The sequence below is a fragment of the Lutra lutra genome, chromosome 17, assembly GCF_902655055.1.
Source record: "Lutra lutra chromosome 17, mLutLut1.2, whole genome shotgun sequence".
Lineage (NCBI taxonomy): Eukaryota > Metazoa > Chordata > Mammalia > Carnivora > Mustelidae > Lutra > Lutra lutra.
This window is the reverse complement of record NC_062294.1, coordinates 54,610,083-54,627,715: the sequence shown is the minus strand read 5'-3', so window position 1 is coordinate 54,627,715 and position 17,633 is coordinate 54,610,083. Positions and strand designations below refer to the sequence as shown.

Below are 17,633 nucleotides of genomic sequence, written 5' to 3'. Positions count from 1 at the left end.
CGACACGGGGGCGGGACCTGGGAGTAGCTCCCAGGTTTTTAGGGTTTAGTGATACTTGAGTCCTGTTTCTTCTCCAGGGCAGCAGCATTGCTTTCTGTTTCAAGTTAATGTTTCAGTTTTAAAGTAAAAGCTGAGAGTTTTGTGGACGCCACTTCTGTTGGAGAGTAAGATGTTACCCTCTTCACAGCTGAAAACGGTTCAAGTCAAAATGCGCAAGTCCCGCCGGAGAAGCTGAAACAGCTCCGAGATCTGGGAGCTGGGACCTCGGAGCGAGGTGGATGTGGGCGGTGGGCGAATTCTGGAACACTGTTGCAACTTAACCAAAAACTGGAATAGGCCTAGGCGGTGCGTACTAGAACGTGAAACTCAAATTCGTCCTGGGCGGAATGTGCAATCTCATTAGGGCGCCCAGAACATCATTTCCGTTTCTACTTTCCATTCACCTCTAAGTCGGTGACTCAACCCTGTGGTGTTCCGGAGACTTTCCCAGGGACAAGACCTGAGGTGTGGGACTTGGAGGACTAAGGCGTGTGATAATTTATTGCTTTTTAAAAAGCAGTAACTTTGGGGCGCCTGGGTGGTTCAGTGGGTTAAAGCCTCTGCCTTCGGCTCAGGTCATTCTCTGCTCAGCAGGGAGCCTGCTTCCTCCTCTCTCTGCCTGCCTCTCTGCCTACTTGTGATCTCTGTCTGTCCAATAAATAAATAAAAAATCTTTAAAAATAAAAATAAAAAGCTTAAAAAAAGATTAAATTGCATCGCTGTTTTTATACTTGTATCATTCCACACTTGAGATGAATTATACTCAAACGCATTTGAGATAAACGCTGTTGGCATCACAATATGGTTAAGTCGTAATTTCTAAATATAATTTTAAATTCACTTTACAGTCACACTGAAGATAATTAGAAACCATGTCTTTTATTTAAAAATTTTACTGGGGAGCCTGGCTGTACTAGACAGCCATTGATCTCCCTGCTCAGTGGGGAGCCTACTTCTAGAGAGAAGCTCCCCCATGCTTGTGTTCCCTCTCTTGCTATCTCTCCAAAAGAAAAATAAAATAAAATCTGATAAGTGAAAATTTTCTCTTTTGGTTATAACCAAAAGAGAAAGGGAATTCTGCCAAGCACAATGTCTCCAACTCCGGGGACCTGCTCCTCACTCCGCATGTTAAAAAAAAAAAAAAAAAAAAAAAAGGACTGAGCACAAATGAGCAAGCCATCAGAAAATCCCTCCCACTAACCCCACCACTCCTTTGCTTTTTTTCTTCTGTGTATATTGAGCTACTGTCACATGAAGAGCATTTTAACGATCAGAGTCATAAGGAAACAAGAGACACAGGGAACCTGGCCCCAGAAAGGGAAAGCCCTGCACCTAAATCCTCCTGAGGAAAATGGTTATCTAAAACCCAACTCCCAGGGTATTACAAGAATTAACTCACAAACGATATGTGAAGTTTCCAGCACAGTTCCTGAGATGTGAGCACATCGCGGTGTCAAACAATATTGCTTTAATGAAACGAATGCATGTTGCTTCTGTAAGGAAAAATGTAAACTAAAAATGTGAGAACATTTTTCTTTTCACATTTAAAAATGTGAGAATATTTTTCTTTTCTTCCCTCTTGGGGGAAGAAAAAGCGAAGAGACTTCTCTTTCTCCCTTTTCTTAGATCATTTCCCTTAGAAAACTTGTAAGTTCTTTGTCTTCCTGTTTGAAATGTTTGTACGTTTTTGAAAAGCTAGGGCGCCTGGGTGGCTCAGTGGGTTAAGCCACTGCCTTCGGCTCAGGTCATGATCTCAGGGTCCTGGGATCGAGTCCCGCATCGGGCTCTCTGCTCAGCAAGAAGCCTGCTTCTCTCTCTCTCTGCCTGCCTCTCCGTCTACTTGTGGTCTCTCTCTGTCAAATAAATAAATAAAGTCTTTTAAAAAAAAAAAAAAAAAAAAAAAAAAAAAAAAAAAAAAAAAGAAAAGCTAAATCAGGCTCTTGCCAACACTGTAACTCAGGAATGTTTGCTCAAGGATCTGGGAGCTATCTCTTTGAAATGTAAACATAAAAGGGGATATCTCTTTATCTCCCAATTCTTGCCTAACTCAGCAGTTGCCTTGTTCCTAGTGGCAAAACTCCCTCCTGTCATAATGTAAGTTTGTTTTCCCTTTGGTTAAAGCCAACTAACACAACTAACACAACTAACACAGCTAACACAAACGGCCACCAGCTTATCTGGTGATGTCAGGAAGAACCATGTATGACAAATGGTGCTGTCGTGTCTTCGCGAGGAGTAGTTATGATCTTTCTTGAGAACACGTATGTAATCCGTCGTATCGCCTTGTCTTCTCTCACAGGGTGAGATTCATTTTTGCAGTCTCTCAAGACTGCCTCTGATGCACATCACATTCTGGTTTAATGCTTATTCACTAATGAAACTGTTTTTCTTCCTGTACTACTTTTGTGGAGAAGACTGCTGGCTTGTGAGACGATTTTTTTTTTTTTTTAATTGTATTCCCCAACACCACCCCCTGAGCTTTTACTTAAACCGGTTCCAATGCAGGGGCGCCTGGGTGGCTCAGTGGGTTAAAGCCTCTGCTTTCAGCTCAGGTCATGATCTCAGGGTCCTGGGATGGAGCCCCACATCCCGCTCTCTGCGCAGCGGGGAGCCTGCTCCCCCGCCCCACCCCCCGCCTCTCTACCCACTTGTGATCTCTTTCTGTCAAATAAATAAATAAAATCTCTTTTAAAAAATGTAAAACCGGTTCCAATTTAACAGGAAAACATCTCAGCTTCTAATAGAAGACGCAATTCTAATCTCACGTTGTGTGAAACATTAATTTAAATTAGCCAGGAGACTGTTCAGCCCGAGACCCCGAACTACTTTGGGCTTGAAAAGGCAGGAAACGTCGGAAGGCTGGGCGGAAGTGCAGATTCCGCCCTTACGTCGGTCCCGCCCCTTCTGTCCAGTCCAGGCCACCATCCCTGGCTCGGCCCATCACGCGACGCGCACGCGCAGCGTCCTGCAGAGGCGAAAGCGGAGCGAAGGGCATAGTCAGGTGAGTCAGTGTCAGATTTTCTTGTTCAACCCTGGTCTTTGCGGGACCCTTCCCCCGCCCCCGGGCTCCGGTCCTCAGCACCCGGGGTTCGGGATCGCCACGTACGATAAAACCTCTTCGCCCACGTGTCCCGCGCCCGATGATTCCCGGCAGCACCATCAGACATTCCAGGCCTGGGGGCTCCACTGCGGGTCCAGGGGTTCACGTCTGTTTGGAGTTAAAATCGCCGAGGCGGATGCCCGCCTTCCGTCCAGGCAGACAGCGCCTGCCTCATCTTCTTCTTGCCGGAAAAAATCCTCCGGGACTCCCGCCACGCTCCGGCCTCTGCTCCTCTCAGCCGCGCTGAGCGTGGAGCCTTCCCTCCCTGTCCCCCAGGGCGGAGGCGCTCGTTCAGAACCGGCCGTCACATCTCCATGGCCTTGGGGTCCCCTCTCCCCTGACGCCCCCTCCACCTACGCGACCTCTGGAGCCGGCAGTCCTCTCCTTTGTACTCGCCGCCTTAGGGTTTCTTCCGCACAAACCGCATGCCACTGGCTGTGCTTGTCATGGTGTTTGCGGTCCCGAAGCCCTACTAGAAAAGTAAGGCTTCTTCCCAGGAAAAGAACATCTTTATTCCATACTTGTGTGAGGGTGTGGGGCGAGCGGACAGCCAGAGAGAGTGAGAAAGACTACGTGTGTGAGAAAGGAATAAAGTGTAGAGCTGGCGGACGTGGAGAGAGAGTACGAGTGTAGTGAACCAGAGAAAGTGGAGGGAGAATAGAGAAATCCAGATTAAAACGTATCTCCAGAGAGGTGAAGGGTAGCACATTAGACGAGAGTCACCTTAACAGGTGGTAGGAGTGGGGCAGCAAGGAGCAGATACGTCCGACCGAGACCCTGGGAGAAGAATAGAAGAATTGGAGCCGTGGCAGACAGGGGTAGTGCTGAGACAGAAAAACCGGCAGTGGGTGACGGCACAGGGACAAACAGAGCCTGGAAGGAATCCGCTGGTTTTAATCCCTTCGTTGGCTTCCTGTTGCCCTCAGAACAAAAATCTACAGCAGAGAGCTCTGGATGTGGGGCCCGTCCAGTTTGAGGAAAGGAACAAGTTTCTCTTTCCTGCATTGACCAGACGTTGGACACTGGCTGCCAAAGGCAGACGCTTAACCAACCGAGCCACCCAGGCACCCCAGTCCTCACTTTCATATCCACCATGCTGCTGAGACACTCCATGTCTGAGTCACTGGGGACCTGAAGCACTTTCTCTTGGGTTTCCACATCACAGTATTTTTTTTTTTTAAACAAATCTATCTTCCAGTCACCCCTTGGCTTATTCTCTGAACCCCTTCTCTTCTGTCTCCACCTCCTACCTTTCCATGTCACTCCATCTTGTAACTCTGAACACCGTCACTTTGCACCACTCCACCCAGACCACAAGACCTCTCTCCCGAAACCAGGGCCCTGTGACATCTCTGCTGGGATGACAGCCTGGCATCTTCCCCTTAATATATCCAGCAATGACCCCACAAACTCCTCCAAGTGTCTCCTGCAGTCTGCCTCTGCTTATAGGGCGACCCTGTGTTTCCTACAGCCTAGGGGGGCATCCTGGCATATTTGCAAAGTATACAAGCTGTTATTTATTAGTGTTTTAACTTAGGACAAAAGAAATAAAAAGTAGATGTTTACTCAAAATACATAAGGGTTTCCAAAAGTCTTCTGAGGTATGGGAGAAAAAGTGTGAAGAATTCTGATCTGCTCTGGAACTTTCTGATCTGCTCGCTTTAATACTCTGATCTTACCCGCTCTTTGTCTCCTCCACTCACCTTGCTCCAGCCATACAGGCCTCCCTGTCCTTTCTGGAGCCCCGAATGCCACCATCCCGGGGTCTTCACATGGGTGTCCTTCTGCCTAGAAGTCTCTGGCCCCACACATGCAAGGGGCAAAACCTCTTCTTTCCTTGGGTCTTTGGTTCTGAGATCACCTCTCAGTGACACCTTCTCTGGCTTCTGTCCCTTCATCTTCCACTCCCTTTAACAGTCCACATACTCCCTCACCCTCAATTCTGGTTCCTTTTACCTGCTCTGCCTGTTTCTCTCTGCTCCCTCCCCTTCCACTGGCTGGACACTCATGACAGCAGGGCCCAGGGGCGAGCAGAGCCAGAAGGTGGGAGGTGTGCTGGGCTGTGAGTGTGCCGCACCCAGGTCACGCGGGACTGCTGAGGCATTTTGCAGATACAGCTCCGGTGCCCCTCCCAGAGCTGCCCCCTGCAGTGGTCGGAGGGGAGGACAGGACTCAGCCTCAGTACCACTTAAAGTGCCCCACGTGCTTCCGCTGCGGATCCAGCATCACCAAGGCTCTGGGTCCTCCGTCTTGGAGGCTGACAGCAGCCCCTGACCCAGAGAGAGGGGAGGGGGCCCTGCTCTGCGCCGGGTGTGATCAGGGCGGGTCTGTGACCTGGAGGGGAGTGTCGGGTCCAGCCCAGGCCCCCACTGTTGCCGTGTGTTGTGGGGGGCTTCACCCGGGCAGGAGCCTGTTCTGAAGAAAGGGGTGGGGACACTCGCTGGTTGGTGTCTGGAGGAAGTCACTGTCCCTGAGCCCCCTCCTGTGGCAGTGGGCAGCAGAGGACTGTCGTTTCCACACGGAGAGGGCTTCCTGTGTGCTGTTGGGGTACAGGAAGGACGTCGGTTGATTCTAAGCATTCAACTGCAGCTTCTTGACCCCTAGGATTGAATTCTCAAGGCTGATCTTGTCTGAGAGAGCAGCAGCGTGGACGAGGAGGAAAGGAAGGAGTCCGGAATGGCTGGCTGTCAGGTACAGTCATATTCTGGGCTGACTTTCTGTCTCTCATTCCTGCTGCGCCCTTGAAGGATTCGCTCACCTTCTCTGACCCTGAAGTGTCCCGCTGAGTCGTGTCTGTGCACACTCCCCCAGGCCTTCCCTCAGTCCGTCTCCCTCCACTCAGATTCCATCTCCTTGTCCCCCAGAGACGTGGAGCCTGTGAGGGGGCACCCCGGGCGCATCCTGCATCGTGGTGGGCTTCACATCAGGTGTGTGCTGTCAGCTGTCAGAGCAGGAGCCAAGAAGCTACATGGGGAAGTCACATATTAATGTGTATGGATAGTTGGAAAATTCTGGAAAACAAGCACGAGAAGAGGATATCAGCCCTGCCTGACTTTATAATGCATTCAAAGCTAAACAAGTGAACCACACATAGTGTTTCTGGTTCTAAAATACGATTTAGAATAACGATTTAGAATAAAGTTCAGGAATAGATTATCAGTAGGATGTTTTCATCCATAATTGGCTTTAAAAATGGAATCAACCTAAATAACAAACAGTAAGAGGTTTTTAAAAATCATTCTCAGCGCATTTATCCCACAGAGACCATGGTGTTCCTGTAGCAACTCTTGTGCAGCAGATGTTTTAGGTAAAAATGGCAGTTATGTAGCCAAGATGCGGAGCATAGAACTTTCTCTTTGCCATCAGAGGGCAAATTCTGGTTCCACCATTATTTTTAAGTATTGTATCTCTCTTATTTTCAGTATCACATGGATGAGTGACTCATGTATGTATGGATGTACTGACTGATTAAACTCCTCACAAAGCAGCAGCTTAGGCAGTAAGATGTAATGGGAAGGGGACACCCCTCCCTGTCCTGCCCTCCACTGTTCATGTCTCAGTGGGGAACCACTGTTGTCAGTTCCGTGGCAAGAAGCAGTTAAAACCTTATAAAAATGCATTTACACGCTGTTATAAAATTTTAGAAAAAAACCGCTCAATGAAGTTTGTTGTAACATTTTATTTTGCAAATTTAAAAAAAAAATGTACCCAGCACGTCTAGTCGTTGTTTTCAGGTTAATAAACAGAGACACAGCTCGCTCTTTGATCCTCACGGGGGCAGTCTCTTAATGAAGACATGTGGGACCTTCACCATCTTTCATTGGTATAAAGAATGCCATAGTGGCTGCATATGAGCAGCCCGATCTCTCTCTGCAGACGTCAGGGGACTTCTCTGGGTTGGGCAACTTGACCTGTGATTACCAGGTGGAGGACGGTGAGTTACACGAGGACAGATTCTGTCCAATGCGGTCCCCTGAAGCTGCAAAGTACCCCGTCCCACAACATGTGTGACTCCCTCCCCCGCCAATGTAAGCAAAACTTGGTGCTGTAATCTCTTTGTGTTTTGAAAATTGGGGGGAAAAGGACAATCCCTTGTATTTCCATTTTCTACCAACTTGTAATTTGCATTATTTTTGTGGACTCAAACATGGTTTTTCATACTTTGCTGTTTTCCTTTCATGTATTTTTAGGAGCTATCTTACATTTTGTGGTTTAATTCTTTATATACATGCTTGTGTCTTTCTTAGTTTAGCAGTGTTTTGCAGTGAAACGTCAATCTTTCTTGCGCTCTGCTTTCTGATCTTGCCTCGGAAAACCTCAGATAGCGTAATCTCAAAGTACTGTGTTCCACTTAGTACTCTTTGTTTAAAATTGTCTCTTTAATTTGGCTTTTTAATGTATATCTTGTAGCTATTTATTTCATTGAAAAGTTTCAGGTAACACACACACATTAACAGGTTCACGTGTTGTTTGGCAAGGCTTTCCATTTTTTCTTTTCAAAGTGATTCTCCTCAGCCTCATGGAGACTTTTTTTTTCTTTTAAGCCCCACATTTCTTCTGTATTTGAATTGCTCTGAATTTCTGAATCATGAGGTCTTTATGTCACCACATTTTCCAGTAAGAATTAACGCTTGTCAGTCTTTGGTCATGTCTTTGTTCCGTCTTTCAGTAAAGTTTCCTCTTCACATAGGTTGGGAAAATGTCTTGCAAATAGAGGTCCTGACACAAGTGCTAATGGGAATGGGTGTCTCCCCCCACCCCGTCAGGCCTCAGGCATCATCATCAGTCATCAGTGGTGACTGACAGGAGCCTGGCTGGTCCACGGGCTTCAGCCTCACCTGTGGCAGAAATCCTTCTAGCACCTACTAGAATTTGTGATGCCTGGTGGACTGGTCTTGCTCAATAACAGGTTTTTAAATGTCCTGTTCGGCATGAATTTTAATCATCCAGTATTTCTTCCAAGATCTGCTGTGATCAACCTGTGTTTTACTTAATCTGTGAAATTAACGTACATTAGTAAAGTTCCTCCTCATGAATTGCTGTTGTTAGAATAAACTCCATTTGGCTAATAAACTCCATAATGATTAAATGTCTGACTTTAAATGAAAACATGTCATTTATATATATATTTTTAAAGATTTTATTTATTTATTTGACACACAGAGAGAGATCATAAGCAGGCAGAGCGGCAGGCAGAGAGAGAGAGAGAAGGAGAAGCGGGCTCCCCGCTGAGCAGAGAGCCCGATGTGGGGCTCAATCTCAGGACTCTGAGACCATGACCGGGCCGAAGGCAGAGGCTTAACCCACTGAGCCACCCAGGCGCCCCCGTAATTTATATTTTTACAGATAATTTGTCCCACCTGAAGATACCTCTTGTGCTCTAGATCCTCTAGGTGTGTAGACCTATCACTAGTGTGGAGAACACAATATATACCATGTCCACATAACCAACCCTGTGCTAGACAGTTTTCATGTATATAGTTCTTTTATTTTCCACGAAAATGGGCAGTCTTCACTGTTTTAGTGGATCTGATATCCACTGATAGAATAAAATTAGGGATGTATAATTTGCTCACAATTATCTATTCTTGCTCAAAATGATGTCTGAACATTCATTTCAGTTGAATGGATCCTGACATCCCTTTCCTGCTCACATTTTGTGTGAACATGAGAAGGCTCCCCAAGGTTCCTTGGTGAAATGTGTTTTTCATTTCAGGAATGCTTGACCTTCAGGGATGTGGCCATCAAATTCTCTCGTGAGGAGTGGGAGTGCCTGGACCCTGCCCAGAGGGCCTTGTACAGGGACGTGATGGTGGAGAACGACCGGAACCTGGAACCTGGTCTCCCTGGGTAAGGATAACATTCCTCCAGAAGTCGGGGGCTGCCCCAGTGAGTCTCTTAGGAGCCCTTGCTCTGCCTGAGATTGAGGCCGTGTACCTTCTGACATGAAAAAGTTTATGAGGCAGCATGTAGACTTTCACCTCCCTCTGTCCTCAGATGATCTCCCCACTCCACCCTAGCTTAGGGGCACTTCCAAAAGCTGAGTAAGAACAAAACCTTACGACAAACTTTAAAAAACATCTGATTCTGGATCCACTTTTATCCCAGTACTTTTGACTCAGTAGTTCTTGGAAGAGAGCTGGATATCAGTGTTTTAAAAATATTCCCTTAAGGGGCGCCTGGGTGGCTCAGTGGGTTAAGCCGCTGCCTTCGGCTCGGGTCATGATCTCGGAGTCCTGGGATCGAGCCCCGCATCGGGCTCTCTGCTCAGCGGGAGGCCTGCTTCCCTCTCTCTCTCTCTCTCTCTGCCTTCCTCTCCGTCCGTCTTCCTCTCTCTGTCAAATAAATAAATAAAAATCTTTAAAAAAATTAAAAAAAAAATAAATAAATAAAAATATTCCCTTAAGCATTCAGAAGGACAGACTGAACAACTTTATGAAAAATTTTTTCTAGACACATCTGTAACGTCCTGTCGCGGCCGGCGCAACAAATAGACCAGGGTCGAGAGGGTAAGAGGATGGTGAAAAGAAATTAAGAGACAAAAAGATGGGGGCAGGAGGAGCACCAAGGAGGATGTCCAATAGTGCCAATTTTATTCAAGGCAGCAAGGCATTATATAGCTAACAGAAACAATCATAAGAAAGTATCTATTTTTAGCTGATCACTAAAGAGTTTGTAACATGCACAGAAAATCCTTCAAGCTTTCCCATTATCTATTTCCCAAGCACCAGTAGCAGACCCTCTAGCGCCAGATGTACTGACTTCAAGGCCACTCAAGACATAGTTTAAGCAAGCACAGCACAGTCTTACAGTGGTGTAGTCTACAGCCCGTGCAAGGACAGCAAGGACCAGCCAAGAATTTCTGACCCCGGCCAAATCGTCTCTGACTAGCGAACGTGTGGGATGTCACGTAGGCGAGCGCGCAACACATAGCACAGACCCTTTCTCGGTGCTACTCGACTTTATCGACCTAGGCCTTTTGTTCGGCTATTCAGCCTTTAAAGGAGGCACAAGTCAGGGCCTGGTTTGGTTCTCGTCTCAAGTCTTACCGTGGCCTCCCACAACGTCCTCTCGTGTCAGCTGAACAAAGGGCTGGAATGTGTATTCTGGAAAAGACACAGCACATCATATTCCTTTCTTCTTCTAAGCAGGAATCCCTCTTCCTGACCTGAATAACACCTTTATTTTGGAGCAAGGGAAAGAGCCCCAGACTGTGGAGAGCAAAGTGAAAACAGTGAAAAAGCCAAATGGGTGGGAACACAGGCAAGAGCTCAGAAGGGCAGAGAGGGGGCCGCACCATCAATAGTGTTTGGGGACCTTTCTCCCAGTGGGAGAGTTTTTTCCTTCTTGTGAGCTCTTGGAGGAAAGTTCACTTCCCTTCCCCTTGTCACTCCTTTCTTCAGACATGTGGAAGTGTAGCCTTGCAACCTCTAGCTCATGCAAAGACCAAAGCAAAATCTTTATCATGACCTGTGGCTCTCTACTATATGCTCCTATGACTTTTTTTTTTTTTTTAAAGTGGAGTTCATTTTTTTTTTTTTTTTTAGATTTTTTTATTTATTGATTTGACAGAGAGAGATCACAAGCAGACAGAGAGGCAGGCAGAGAGAGAGAGAGGGAAGCAGGCTCCCTGCCGAGCAGAGAGCCCGACGCGGGACTCAATCCCAGGACCCTGAGATCATGACCTGAGCCGAAGGCAGCGGCTCAACCCACTGAGCCACCCAGGCGCCCCTATGACCTCTTTTTTTTAAAAGATTTTATTTTTAAGTAATCTCTTCACCCAATGTGGGGCTCAAACCTACAACCCAGAGACGAGGAGTCGTATGCTGTACGGACTGAGTGAGCCCGGAACCCCCTGCCCCTATGACTTCTTTGGTCCCTTGACCTTAAGGAGCAGTGGGAGGCTGGTTTTAATTAAAGTCCTTGGCCTCAGTCCCATTCTTGTTCCCACTCCACACGGGTCAGAGCTGAAGACTCCCCAGTCATGGCACCAGGCCTTTTCCAGGATCTACCCCATTTTGCATACTTGGGAGACCATCTCCTGGGGTTGGGAAACATCAGCATCTGGGGCCCCAGAGTTCTCTGCCTCTTCAAGCCCCCCAGCCGTTTCTTCAGTTCTGCTTTCGCTGCACTTCAGAAAGTGTGTCTGGCCGGGGAGTAGGGTAGGGCTCTCGATCCAGCAATAAAACTGCTTTCAGGCCGCAGGACTATAAGCATGTCCGCACCAAAACTATGCTGTAACCTTTGCTCTGTTGTGGTTTTGTTTCTTTTCTCTCAACGTATTTTCTAAGTTCCTTTGTTATACCCTCTTTGACCCATGGGATTTTAAGACTGTTTAAAATTTTTCATGTATTTTTGAGCTTTCCAGTTTTCCTTCAGTTCTTCCTAGTTCCGTTCTTTTGTGGTTGGAGAAAATAGTTTGTATGATTTTGCTTTTTCAGTTTGTTGAGACTTGCTTCATGGATTGATACAGGGTCTGTCCTGGAGAATGTTCCACATGCAGGTAGAGAAGAATGTATTTTGCTCTTACTGGGTGCAGTGTTCTGTGTTCGCTGGTACTCAGTTTATAGTCGGGCTAAAATCGTCTGTATCCTTACTGAACTTGGGTCTAGTTGTGCTCTCCGTTTTTGAAAGTGAGGCCTGCAAGTCTCCAAATACTATTCTAGAACAACTTTTATTTCTCCCTTCAAGTCTGTAAATGTTTCATATATTTTGGGGTTCGCTTTTGTATATGTTCATATTTGTAATTCCTTAATGAGTTATCCTTTAAAATACATATATATACATATATATATAGTCCTCTGTCTAATAAAAATTTTTACTTTAAGTACATTTTGTTTTATTAGTACTGCTACTAGGAAATGAAAAAATTCATTAGATTAGCTATATTACATTCCCACAATTTCCCAAGGTACTATATGAAAACTTGGCTCCTCTATATCCTGTCCTCCTCTCTTGTTACTGTCATAAAATTTTATCTCTATATATTGGGACCATCCATGTAGATTTAAAATAAGTTTTGTTTTTTAAATCAATAGGGAAAAAGAGGAGCAACAAACCAAAAATACAGTAATACAGTAACCCTATACACACGTACTATCTATTACTGTTCCTTATTTTTGATGTGGATTCAAGTTAGTCTCTTCCTTCATTTTAGCCTGAGGCATTCATTCCCTTTGCCATTTTTTAAAAAATTATTTTTATTAATATATAATGTATTATTTGCCCCAGGGTACAGGTCTGTGAATCATCAGGCTTACACACTTCACAGCACTCACCATAGCACATACCCTACCCTCCCTTTACCATTTTTTGTTGGGCAGGTCGACTAGCAAGGGAGTCTCAGTTTTTGGGTTTTTTTTTCTGGCAATGTCTTAAGTTATCCTCTATTTTGAAGGATAGTTTTGAAGTATCCTGACAGTTTTTGCCAACTTACTTGCTGTTTTTGTGGAGACATGCACTTACGATACTCAGTGATTTTCATACTGTTACTTTTACCCAGTTCTTTCTACTATTTGAAAACTGGTATTTCAGAAGCCAGTGGACAAGGGTATAACTTAGACTGCTGGGAATAGGTGGGAACTTTTCTTAACATGTTTTCCAGTTCTTATCTTGTGTGCATTTTCTGGAACATAAATCTTTTCTCTTGTTCTTATTAAGAGAGAAAAGATTAGAATTCCACGGTCTATAATTTTGTGTAATTGTGGTTATTTATTATTTACCTGTTGGTCTTATCTTGGTGTAATTGAAAAATTTCATTTAATAACTTGTCATTTACAGATTATGGATGTTAGCATCTAGTTTGGAATATGATGCAATTCACCAGTTGTTAATGTTCCAAAATGCCTATCCTGCAGCGTATAAAGGGCTTTAGAGTAGATATTAAGAATATTTTGTTATTCCAAAGATGTATTAAATTCTTCTTGATTTTCCTATTATGCTTTTAGTTTTACAATTCATAATTTCCATGTATTTATCTTATTCATTAATTTTAAGATTTTATTTTTAAGTAATCTCTATACCCAACATGGAGCTCAAACTTACAACCCTGATAGTCACATGCTCTACTGACTGAGCCGGCCAGGCGCCCTCATTAATTTTGTAAATGGATTATTTGCCCCCCCCAAATCTATTACTTCATATATAGCTGTGCTTCAGCATTTATTTGCATATAATAATTATACTGTAAATATGCATTTGTATGTTTCTTTTTTTTTTTTTAATTTTAAAGAGAAAGAAAGGGGAGTAGGGGGAGAGGGAGAGAGAAATCCAAGCAGTCTCTGTGCTGAGCCCAGTGTGGGGCTTTATCTCACAACCCTGAGATCACAACCCGAGCCCAAATCAAGAGTCAGACATTTAACCGACTGTACCACCCAGTCCCTCCAGTATCTGTTTCTTTACAGTATGAGACACCCACATTTGTCTACTGCTAATTGGTGTGTGTTTTGGTGTGATGGTCAAAAAAACTTTCAGAACTTATGTAAATTTACATAGTGTGAACGATTTGGTCATACGGTGTTTGAAAGTAAGATTCCAGGGCACCTAGATGGTTCAGCTAAGCGTCTGACTCTTGAGATGATCGATCCTGGGTATGGAGCCTGCTTGAGTCTATCTTTCCCTCTGCCTCCCCTCCCCTTCTCTTAAAAACAAACAAACAAACAAAAAACCACACACAGTGGGGCACCTGGGTGGCTCAGTGGGTTAAGCTGCTGCCTTCGGCTCAGGTCATGATCTCAGGGTCCTGGGATCGAGTCCCGCATCGGGCTCTCTGCTCAGCAGGGAGCCTGCTTCCCTCTCTCTCTCTCTGCCTGCCTCTCCATCTACTTGTGATCTCTCTCTGTCAAATAAATAAATAAAAATCTTTAAAAAACAAAAACAAAAACAAAACAAAACAAAAAAAACCCCACACACAGAGAAAGAAAGTAGGCTTCCCTTAAAATAATTTGAAATACACGTCATCTTTTATTAAAAGGATTCTATTCTGTTCACTTTGCATTCTTAAACATTTGCAGATGTTGGCTGGGAAGTTTTTATCTCTTCAATATATTTACTTTTAGTGTAATATCCATTTTGCAACTCTAGTTAATGTGAAGACTATGGTTTATTATTATCTTTCAGATAGCTCTGCTAGATTCATGATCAAGGAATTATTACCAAAGAAAGAAATTGATAACAGAGAATTATGCCAGCCAGTGGTCTTGGGAAGACATGAAAGCCATGGCCTTGAGGATTTTGACTTCAGCAAAGTTTGGGGAGATATGTCTGATTTTGAGAGTAACTGTGGCTATGAAGAAAGAAATTCCAAAGGAGTACTTGTGACAGATATTGTAAATCTTACTGGTAGAAAAGATAAACAAGACAGCAAATCCTGGATTAATTTACTTTTAAAGCAGCATGCTTCTTTTTTTTTTTTTTTTTTTTTTTTTTTTTTTTAGCAGCATGCTTCTTTAAGAAAAAGTACATATCAGTATTTTAAGCAAGGGAAGTCATTAGTAAAAAATTTGTTAAAAATAAAAAATAATATAGTCTATACAAGAAACAAGTATACGAAATGTTTTGAAGATAGAATTGGGTTAAGCTTTCTTTTTTTTTTTTTTTAACATTTTATTTATTTATTTGAGAGAAGAGAGAGACAGTGAGAGAGAGCATGAGCAAGGAGAAGGTCAGAGGGAGAAGCAGACTCCCCGTGGAGCTGGGAGCCTGATGTGGGACTCGATCCCGGGACTCCAGGATCATGACCTGAGCTGAAGGCAGTCGCTTAACCAACTGAGCCACCCAGGCGCCCTTGGGTTAAGCTTTCAGTCACATCTGGTTGAACTGCAGAGATTTCAAACTGAGGACAAAATTAATGAATGTAATCAAGTTGAGAAGTCTGTCAAAACTTGTTCTTCGATTTTGCCACTTCCAAGATTTCTTCCTGGTGTCAAAACCAACCTCTGTAATAAATATGGATGGGTTTTTATGTATCCTTCATTGTTCACACAGCACCAGAAAACAAAAATTAAAGAAAAACCATACAAATGTAATGAGTGTGAAAAGACTTTTAGCCATCATTCAGTCCTTACTAGTCATCAGAGAATTCATTCTGAGCAGAGACCTTACAAATGTAATGAGTGTGGTAAAGCCTTTAAGCAGTTCTTAAACCTCACAAGACATCAGCGAATCCATACAGGAGAGAAACCATATAAATGTAGTATCTGTGACAAAGTCTTTAATCAAAATTCCCACCTTACAAATTACTGGAGAATTCATACTGAGGAAAAACCACACAAATGTCATAAATGTGGTAATAAGGGTTTTATCAAATGTTCAGCTCTCTGGCGTCATGAGAGAATTCATACTGGAGAGAAACCTTAAAAATGTAAGGAATGTGGTAAGGTTTTTACCAAACGTTCCTATCTTTGGGATCACGAGAGAATTCATACTGGAGAGAAACTATACAAATGTACTGAATGTGGCAAGGTTTTTAGGCAGTGGTCTACCCTCAGGATTCACCAAAGAATTCATACTGGTGAGAAACCTTATAAATGTGATGAGTGTGGCAAGGCTTTTAAGCAATGCTCACACCTCACCAAGCATCAGAATGTACATCCTGGAGAGAAGCCACACAAATGTACTGTATGCACCAAGACTTTTATCCACATTTCAAGCCTTATGAAACATCAGAAAATCCATTTTGGAGAAAAACCGTACAAATGTAATAAATGTGGTAAGGCTTTTTTCCAAAGTTCAAGTCTTGTGGAACATTAGAGAATTCATACCGGTGAGAAACCTCACCAACGTAATGAGTGTGGCAAAGCCTTTACTGTCCAGTCAAGCCTAACTAAACATAAAAAAAACCATACTGGTGAGAAACCTTGTAAGTGTAATGAATGTGATAAAACATATATACAGCTTATACACCTTACTAGACATCGGAAAATCCATACCGAAAAGAAACATGAATCTAGTATATGTGATAATGCTTTTATTCAAAGCTCAAGCTTGGGGGCTCATCAGAGAATTCATGGAAGAGAGAAACCTTACAAATGTAGTGAGTGTGGCAAATTCTTTAACTGGTGTTCTCGCCTCACTCGACATCAGAGCATCCATACTGGAGAGAAGCCATATAAATGTATTGTGTGTGGCAAGGCCTTTAGTCAAAATTCAAACCTTACAATTCATCAGAGAATTCATACTGGAGAGAAACCTTACAAATGTAATGAATGTGGCAAAGCCTTTAAGCAATATTCAAGCCTCATAAGACATCAGAATATACATCCTGGAGAGAAACCACACAAATGTATTGTGTGTGGTAAGGCTTTTATCAAACGTTCACACCTTTGGGGTCCTGAGAGAACACATACTAGAGAGAAGCCATACAAATGTACTGAATGTGGCAAGGCCTTTAGACAATGGTCTGACCTCAGGATTCACCAAAGAATTCATGCTGGAGAGGAACCTTAGAAATGTAATAAATGGCATAAATCATTTAACCATTTCTCACAATACACTATGCATTAGAGAATTTATAGTAGGGAGAACTATGTATAAGTCCAAGATTAACCTCAGATGTTAAATTCTTCACAGTAAGTAAAAGTCAAATTCATTTGAAGACTCATGAGTGTCAGTGGAGCAAGGAGAGCTTTGGGAATGTAGCATTCCTTTTAAAAATACTTATATTACTTGCATTTCCTTGAAAGCCCTGCATCACTCACTATTGATGTCTTTTGATCTGAAGTTTGGAATTTGTTGATGTTATACCTTCATTACATTTTTCATGTGTTACCATGATGGTCTCTGGAGACAGATCAGTAAGATAAAAGGGCCTATTTTATTAAACAGGAATCATCACATCCATGTATCTTGAAGGAACACTGAACTTTAACATACAGTGTTTTGTGGAATTGAAGGAGTACATGGGTTGAGCAGAGAATATATGTAAAACAGTGATGTAAATAATAACATGTTCCGATCCCTTCTACAGATTAGTCTGTATAACAGAGGGCCACGGGATCATCAAAAACCATTGCTCTGCCAGAGGAGCAGGAAACAGCAGACCCTGAGACTGAAAGATGGATTTTCATGATAGGTTGGGAGGGATTGCCTATTGGATAGAAATAATGGTGAAATGAAGGTCATCCTCTTCCTTTTATGAAAATAGTGCTTGTCTACCAAAGAGGAGTGAAAAGTTAGTCTTATTTTGGGAAACTAAAGAGAGCAGTTATCAGGAGAACTGAATCAAAACAACCAAAATGCATTGTACAGGTATAGGATTCCCCTTTAACCACTACACTGATGCTGTTTTACTCAGAATGTATCATCCTAATATTTTAAGTAATAAAATTAAATTATTTTTTCAAAACTAAATGAATCGTGTTTTTTCCCCCCTCAGATCAAGTCTATGCTGTTTCCTTACAGTGCTTTGTAACAAATGCGAACACTACATCTTCAGGCTTGTTGAGGCTGACAGGCATCTGCAGCAATGTTTCTTCCATGATGGAATCAAACGACA

At 43.5% G+C, this 17,633-nt stretch overlaps 1 pseudogene; it reads left to right on the top strand.

Moving 5' to 3' along the window:
- The first annotated feature begins 5,747 nt into the window (after positions 1 to 5,747).
- LOC125088568 (zinc finger protein 665-like) lies at positions 5,748 to 16,642 on the top strand (annotated as a pseudogene).
- The last annotated feature ends 991 nt before the right edge of the window (positions 16,643 to 17,633 follow it).